Source organism: Parus major, chromosome Z (genome assembly GCF_001522545.3).
Source record: "Parus major isolate Abel chromosome Z, Parus_major1.1, whole genome shotgun sequence".
In the NCBI taxonomy this organism is placed as follows: Eukaryota; Metazoa; Chordata; class Aves; order Passeriformes; family Paridae; genus Parus; species Parus major.
In genome coordinates, this window is record NC_031799.1 from 19,627,990 (window position 1) to 19,636,493 (window position 8,504).

The 8,504-nt window shown below is 36.6% G+C and overlaps 1 protein-coding gene across 3 annotated transcripts in view; it reads right to left on the bottom strand.

The window, feature by feature from the left end:
• ZSWIM6 (zinc finger SWIM-type containing 6) overlaps positions 1–8,504 on the bottom strand; it is a 110,206-nt gene that overhangs the window by 50,543 nt on the left and 51,159 nt on the right. The window lies entirely within an intron of this gene.

The following is an 8,504-nucleotide window of genomic DNA, read 5'->3' on the forward strand; positions in this document are numbered from 1 at the left end:
CATTATGGTCTGTTTTTCAATCAGCATAATAAAGCACAAGGCATAAGAGCTAGGTCTGCATGAACTGCCTTCTTACCTTCTGTAAGAAGACATGGTATATACCCTAAGCAAGATGTTTCCTTCAGCAAATATACCATGAATCAGGACAGCATGAGATCTATAAAATGCTGAAAATTCAACCTAAACCCACCTGTCTGTCCAACAGGTGGCTCAGGTTTGGCTCTCAATGCTTTATCACTGAATAGCAGAATAAGGAGGTTTCTTTTTGATTTTACTTAAGCATGATATTGATTTCAGCTCAAGCATTAAATCAGAGGTAAAGATATAAGACAGTGAAATTGAATTTCATACACCATTCCAGCATTAGATTTGGAGACAAAATCTGAGATAGATACAAGTAAGGTGCTATACAACAAATACAATGGAAACAATTTAAACCCACCCTCCCCCCAATGTTAAAAATTGATCTAATATTCTTGAAATACTGAAGAAGTGTACTGCAGGAAACATTTTCACATGAAGATTAGATATGGAGGGAGAGGGCGAAGCAATACATACATGACTCTAATCAAAAATGCTGTTTCACAAATAATTTTTAAAAAGCTCTTCATCTTACAGGAAACAAAAAGGAACATCCCTTATTTTTTCCATTTGTTTATAGTGTATGTTTCAGAGCAGGTAATGCAGTCAGCATAATTGTAGTACTCTCATACTCTTCCCTGAAAAAAGTCATGCACACATCAACATTGACTTTGCAGTGGGATATTTCCCAGGCAGTTAGGAGTCAAGGCTGAAGAGGCAGTCAGTGTAAAGTGCTCAGAGAGGGAAGACAGTGGATGAACAAGACCAAGTTCAAGAACTAGTCTTGCTCCCTACTCACTCCCTGTTGAAAGAGAGAGTGGAAGTGCCCCACACATCATGAGCTCCTTCCTCTGTCTTTCCTTTTGGTTTTTAGTAGTCACAGCATGTTTCTTTAACTGCCTTCTCTCAAAAAGAAAGGCTTTGTTGAAGTTTAACCAGTTCTATTTATTTCTGGTTCACTCCCAGTAAGTGGAAGTTGGATTGGTGGTCCCAAATAAACTGCAAGCGAGATTATTTTAATTCCACTTTTCTGTGAAGCATGCATTGAAAAAAAATCAAACCTGTCTGTAATCCATGAACTGAGGAAAAATCTAACACTTGAACATAGAAAGAGCCTGAACCCACTCCATCCTACTCTTTGTAAATACCTGAACTCGTACTAATTACAGCAGAAAAACACCCAATGAAAGCTTTTCTATTAAACTGATGCAAAGTAATAATAAAACAGACAAACCAGCTACTCTAACAACAGTACCACTTTTCAATTTGTTAGTACATTGTTCAAGCATTCAAAAAAGTTGAAACCCTCCTGGAAACACGAAGGTCTCCAGAAGCACACATAAGAGCAGGTGTGCCCTTAAATCCCGGCACTGCTCAGATACAAACACAGCCTTTCCACTTAGGGCTTTTTAGTAAGATTTCATGTTACAAGCACCAAAATTTAGACACATTTAGAAACACAGATATTGGTCTAAACAATGACAGCACTAATATAGACACCTTACTTAACCTACCCTTCTTAACTTACTGGGAGTTTAAACAAAAACACCTGCTGCTCTTGCAGGCTAAAGATGTAGAAGCTTTGTATTAACTATCACATCAGGATACACATCCTAATTATGAAACACTGTTTTCCTCCTCTTTATCTATTTGTGTTTTAAAGAAAGAAATTGTTGTAGTAAATATGACCTTTAAAATGTTTTAACGATATCAGAAAAAAACAATTCAGGAAATTTCAGCTCAGAAGCACTGGTAAGGCTGTTGTAATTTAATCCACTAGAAATCAAATGACACCTTCACCACCACTGACTCTCAACAATGCAGAGTACCGAACGAACATTTGGCTGTAATTTTTTTTTAACCTAGCCATCTAATATTCTCCTATTAAAGTATGGAAAGTTTGTAGTAGGTAAAAAGTTGAAGCACAATGCTTTCCTAGAAAGTGTTCACCAGAAGTAACTTAAAGGCTGTCAAGAAGCAAGATGTTACACACTCCTGGAAAAAGACAAAAGGAATCACTTCTATGGGGACTTGAAGAAAATGACATTTCACTAACATGTCCAAAGGAGCAGAAAAGGTCTCTTCAGACAAAACCTGCAAGCCTTCACCCTAAACAAGTACTTCCCTTCAGAGGGAAAATTTCTCTTCTACCCAAAGTTACAGAACCTTTGCTAGAAATATTTATCCATTCCAAACAACTCTAAGAACAATAATATTTCAAGTTTTAGTTAAAGAGCTCATTCATTATTATCTAAAGACAACAAAAGAGTTGCAGGTGGAAAAGGGTGCTTGCTACAGAAGCTGTTTATAAAACAGACAAGTTTCACCTTTTCCTTTAGCGGTGGCAGTTTGAAATGTTTTACTGTTCTCAAACCAGCATGTGATCAGTAACCCAAGCTCAGCTGACAGGTTGAATGCAGAAAGGCTTTGCATTCTCCAAAAATGTGTTTAGAAAAGCAGTTGAAGCATTAAGACAATGTATAAAATAAAGCTCTTTTACAAAATTAATTTGCTTCTGTTGGACACTCACTTTAAACACACCTCAAATGTTATTTAATAGCCAGTAAAATAGTGTTCTCAGCCGTCATACTTTTGGAAGGAAGCTGTGCCAAAGTGCCATCAGGAAGAAAGGATTTACAAGTCTGTGATTTTTACAAAGCAACTTTTGCCAAAATCTGCCAGACAGCATTCAATCCGTTGACTAAAAATATTCTGGGACTTTAAAGCCACCTGATAATTGAGAATTCACACTATTAAAATGTAGTATTTTCCAGCACAAGGATATATGCCTGTCACAACAAAATTAACACTGTGGAGTAAAACAAAAGCAAGTTCAAGCTATAAAACACTAAGAAGCAGAAAAAAATATTAGCATGTGGATAAATGCAGCAGCAGGTAGACTTTTAGTTACTCAAGTCAGAAGCAAATTTTGAGACAGTGAGTTTCACTACCTAATAGGATAAGCAGCACAGGTACTACACCCAATGAGCGTCATTAATGACATCTCATGAACTTAAATCATCTCTAATGGCAGTTCATCCACAATATGCCCAAGTTGACCAAGGCATTATGAAAACATACAGACCAAAATGAACAAGAACTATCAGAAGTAGTGATGTAAAATGCTGGCGGTGGTGCGATCTGTCTGTGTGTGTGTTCAGTCAGTAATTCCAGTGGCTAAAAAGAAAAAAAAAAACAAAAAACACCAAAAAGTATTTTAAGTTTACACTCACAGTTGAGGGATTTGATTGAAACATATCCATAGATCACCACTGGTATTGTTTATCTTTAACAGAAAATATAAAAAGTCAGAACTGGATTACAGTAATGTCCCAAAGCTTAAAAAATGGTGCTCTTGATTAGCTTTCTGTTGTCATGTGCCTTTTGAGAACATTGTCCATGCCTCATCCACTATGTACACACTCTTCTAAAATCAGGAAGTATACTACCAGCTGTATTTGGAAACGAATGCTCTCCATACCATTGATCCACTGACTCTTTTCCCACGTATACATATACTGCTTTCTAGTCAGGAACACACACGAGCTGTTTTGCTTTCACAGAAGGGGCCAGCAGATTAAATTACTGAGAAAAAAATGGAAGAGCTTTTTCTGGGAGCTGGGCAATTCAGTGTTCAAGATCTATACAGGTACCTAGCCTGCATATAACTTTACACTGATTATCAGAATTGTACTCTCTGTCTTTAACAATCTTTAAAATAATTTTCAGGCCTACCAGCTAGCATTTATTCAGACTACTATACTACTTGGCAAACCTATAATCACTGCGTAAAGTGTAAACAACTCTATTTCATCTTGCCTACCTAACAGCAATAGACAGAAATGCTTCTGGAAAGTAGTTTCCAACCATGCCCATTAACTATTTTCTCATACTTACTTCAGTGGTTACAATTTTTTCCCCCAAGACAAGCAAAAGTCTAAACCACATTTAGCTCATTCACAGTTTTTCTTTTTAGAAGTGGCTTTCCTTTGTGATGGTAAAGTGGCATCTTACATTCAAACTGTCTGAACTTTGGAATGCTCTAAGAACAGATCAACAACACACTTTGAAATTATTATGAAGTCAAAACTTTGCATGCCACCTTAGCTTGAAGCTAATTTTAACAACCTCTTCATAAAACAGAGAAAACATTGATTTAAAATGAAAAATATTCATCCATCCTATCTTAAACATGCCAATACGAATATATTAAGGAGTTAGAAAATAAATTAAGAGCAGTACATAAGGTATTTACTGTTTCTGATCAATGCCTAGGGTATAGACAAACTTAAGTTTTGACATCACTGCCACTTATAATAAAATTAGCATTACCTCTGCACCCAAACACTAACAGAGGATCTGTCTCAACTAATCATCTGGATTCCATAACTCCCTTTCTTAAGGATAATAATCAAGATTTGGTATTTCAGTAATTTTACAAGCAGGACAGTGGGAATAGCATTAAGTCCATGCACACAGAACACTGACAACTTGAAGGTTCAGTAGCACTGGCACGCTTTCAAGTACATGCACACTGCAACACACTAATCTTCCAGATCTTTCAGCCCAAACCTCCAAGACTGACAACTGGTCAACTAATTATGTCAGTTACACAAAGGCCTCCACAAACCCTCTGAGCCAAGTTTGATCATATCTCTGCTGCTCAAAAGCAGCCACATGTTACTGCAGCCCAAGCAGGAGTCATGGATGACTGTAGATAAATCCATCCAGATTACTCTTCCCTAAAAAGAAGGAAAGGCTGTGCAAACAGCAAATAACATAGGAAAATGCCTTCCACTGCCCAACAGCTGTATCAGATCTGGACTGGTTAAAGACAGATGCAGACCACAGCAGTTCACACTGTCTGAAACAAAACACACACCAAATGAACACGGCCTGAAGGGTCTCACTGCTATCCCTATGGCTAAACAACTTGCCACCCATCCCACAGGAACACCATACGAACTACAGAATGGCATTCTCATCAGCACTGCTCACCACCTCAGATTACATGCCAGCAAAACCTGAAAGTTATCAGCACTTCAACTCATTTAATACAGATATAGTCAAGCCCATTTTAGGTGTTTGTAGATAAAGGGAAAGCAGCAAAATATTGGTATTAAAAAAGAGATATATTTAGAATGGTTCTTTTCAGACAGCAGTAACAGAGCTTTCCTCTAGCACAGTGATGCTCAAACCGTGATCTAGGATGGTGAGGTAAATGATGCTTAGGGCTCAAAAAGCATAAGCAGAGATGACGCAAACAAGTCTCTCCTGCTAAAGGCTAAACGCAGTGCCAAGAATCACTAAAACTGTGAATACTGATAGCCTTGTTAAGTCACAAGACTAGTAATCCACGGCTGAGGTGGGCTGAAGGTCACCCACTCTCCAGTATACAAATCAAGCCTTTTTATTGGTTTGTTGCTTGTTTTTATCTTTGTTTTCTTTTCCAGTTTTGCCATGTTGTTTTGTTTTCAAAGGGCATCATCTTGAAACAGACTGTGCTTCTCTATACTACAGCTCCTCTCTCAGTACCACAGATCCTGAGCACAGCAGCAAACAAAACAAAAAATCTCAGTGTGAGCCTGGAAACCCCAAAGCTGATGGATAGCTAAGTACAGTTTATTGTGAGAAACCAGCAGATAGGAGATTTATTTATATACATGACATTTTTTCCAATAATATAACCTACATCTCAGGAAAGAATATACTACACTACATTATACTACACTACACCATACTATACTATATAACCCCAGATCATGTGACAACATTTTACAAAAACAAGATTGTGAAGAAATCAATCTTTGTAGAATGTGAGCAAATTAACACTTTGTGATTTACATGCATGGAATATTGCAATCCTTTAACTTCTGAGGGAGACTTAATAGCCTAGCTATTGAGACCTAAGTGAGCTTAGCTGAGCTAAGTGAGAGGAACTGCCTGGATCTACCATACAGCACCTTGCCACAGCAAAACTGTAAAATCAGTGTCATCAAAACTACCCTGATGCTGAATAAAAACTGGAAATAAATTTAAAATTAAGGCAAGAGGAACAAAAGGGTAACTAACACTCAAAAAAGCTGCAAGAAGTATGCACCATGATGTCTAGATCATCTAGCTAATATACACTTAAATGTATACAGACAAATTTTCATAGAATATAAATGTAGGCCAGCATCACACTCAAGTTTCTATTTCTCCGTAACAGAGGCTAGAAACAAGAGGTTAGGAGACATTACTCATCTACATTTAATTTTTGATAAACAAACCTTCACTCTGCTGACAAACTTCACAGGCCTGTGTTTATTTCAAAGGGAAACACTTGAGACAGGAGGACGTGCCAACAGTCTAAAGGGAGCCGCACCTTAAGAATACACTCAGAATACCTAAGACTGATTACAATCAGTCTTCACAGGATCAGTGCAAAGATATTTGTTACTAGCTTTCAAGGAGAAATTCACTCCTGTTGTGATGGGGAGAAGCTGACATCTTTCCTGCAACCACCAAGCAGCAGAGATTCCTCCAACAGCCCAAGGTATCCATCTCCCAGGGCGAAATCATTTCAGCTTTTATCACATTTCTGGATTTTAATCACATTTGCAGGGAGGAACTACTACTACTTGCAAGAGCACAACTAGAATATCACTTATGAGAAAGTGACTGCAAATGAGTAAAAACAACAAAGCTAAGCAGACTAAACTTCCATTAAAATGTCCATACAAGAAATAAACTGCTCCTGAATTCAGAAAGGTAAATATCCAGACACTATTGGGTTTTTTTTTAACAACTCAGAAGATGCCTTGCCTGTCAAATAGATAGAATGTGATTATTTTTTAAAGTTACTATTTACTGTTTTATTGCTAAGAGCAGAAGTTTTTGTTATTGTATGTCAACAGTTAAAGTTTATCTTCAGCTATGAATTGCCTGTCTCCACCAAAAGAAAATAATAGAAATTAAGTTACCTGAGGCTGAAGAAAACCTCCAGCAAGAGCTACTCATTTTAAAGGGGGAGAAAGAGGACAAACCCAGTTTACAGAACAACTTCTTCCTTTTTTTTTTTTTTTTAAATTCCCCTCCACCAGTTCAACCACATCTCTGCCCTATCCACATTCTTTATTGCTGCTAGTGCATGTTCTTTGCTTACTCTACACAGGCTCCATCAGCTTCACTTTGTCTGAAGTTATGGTTCGTCCTTATTCGTAAAGCATTAGCAGTAGCTGTCTACATGGCTTTTCAAGGACAAACTGAATTAGACTAACATAGGCTAAAGAACAGCACAAACCTCAACAGAATATGTGAGAACGCAAGATGGAAAAACTGAAAATTACTTCCTGTTTGACTCATTGCGTTATCATCAGGAAAAACCACTTTTTTTCTTACCCGCTCGGTAAGGAAATCAAACTTATATTTTTTAATTGGAAGTAGATAAAATCCCAAAAAGAAAGATGACAGCAATCACTGATGTAAACTTGGAAAGAAATTTTTGAAATATTAGAAAATTATTCCTTCCTGGAAAAAGTGTGTCTGGATTTCCACAGCCATATTATAGTTTGAAAAACCCAGCCCAGGATATCTGAAACACAGGCATCCTGCACTAAAAGGTACTTAGGTCATTCCAACAACATTTAACTGTTGAGAAAACATTGAACTGATTTAAATAATTAAGTAAATTAAGTAACTTAAGTAATTAAGTAATTTAAGACTACGTTCAAACAGTTCAAATCTAGGCTATGCAAAAGCACAAGCCAATGGAATTTTGAATCTAAACTGACCTTCCATCAGGAAATGTTATACTTTGCCTAAAAGAGGAAACTACCACTCCCATTTCCATTACTAACTGTGGAATAAATAATTTTCTTTTGTTTAAAAAGGGGAGGGAAGAAAAGAGCTCTTGTACTGAATGAAAAATGGCCCTAAAAGTCAGAGAATGTAAGGGAAACCCTTTCTTTATGGCCATGATTCTCTTCTTGCAATTGTACACTAAATATTCACAATGAAAAACATTCACAACGTTTTATTGCTTTATTTTTTTAACAAATGCTTAAGAGTACTGCAGGTATCAGGTTGTTCACAGAACTTCTATTTTATCCATAATCCAACCAGAGGTGAAAACAGAAAATCAGGCTTTTGAGTGTGAAAACAAGAGTCACTACGTAGGACTTTTGGAAGGGTTCAGTTCATTTTGTACTATAAATTTTACAAGAGAAATGTTTTCAGCAACTTCTTCTGGTCACCAGAGCATTACAAAGGATTCCAGAAAAAAACAAAAAAAACAAAAAAAAAAAAAAAAAAAAAAAAAAAAAAAAAAAAAAAAAAAAAAAAAAAAAAAAAAAACCCCACAAAAAAAAACTTAAGTGAAACATAATATTTCCTGACAAAGTAAGAGAAAAAGCCATGAAAACCATAGTGTCAAAAAAGTT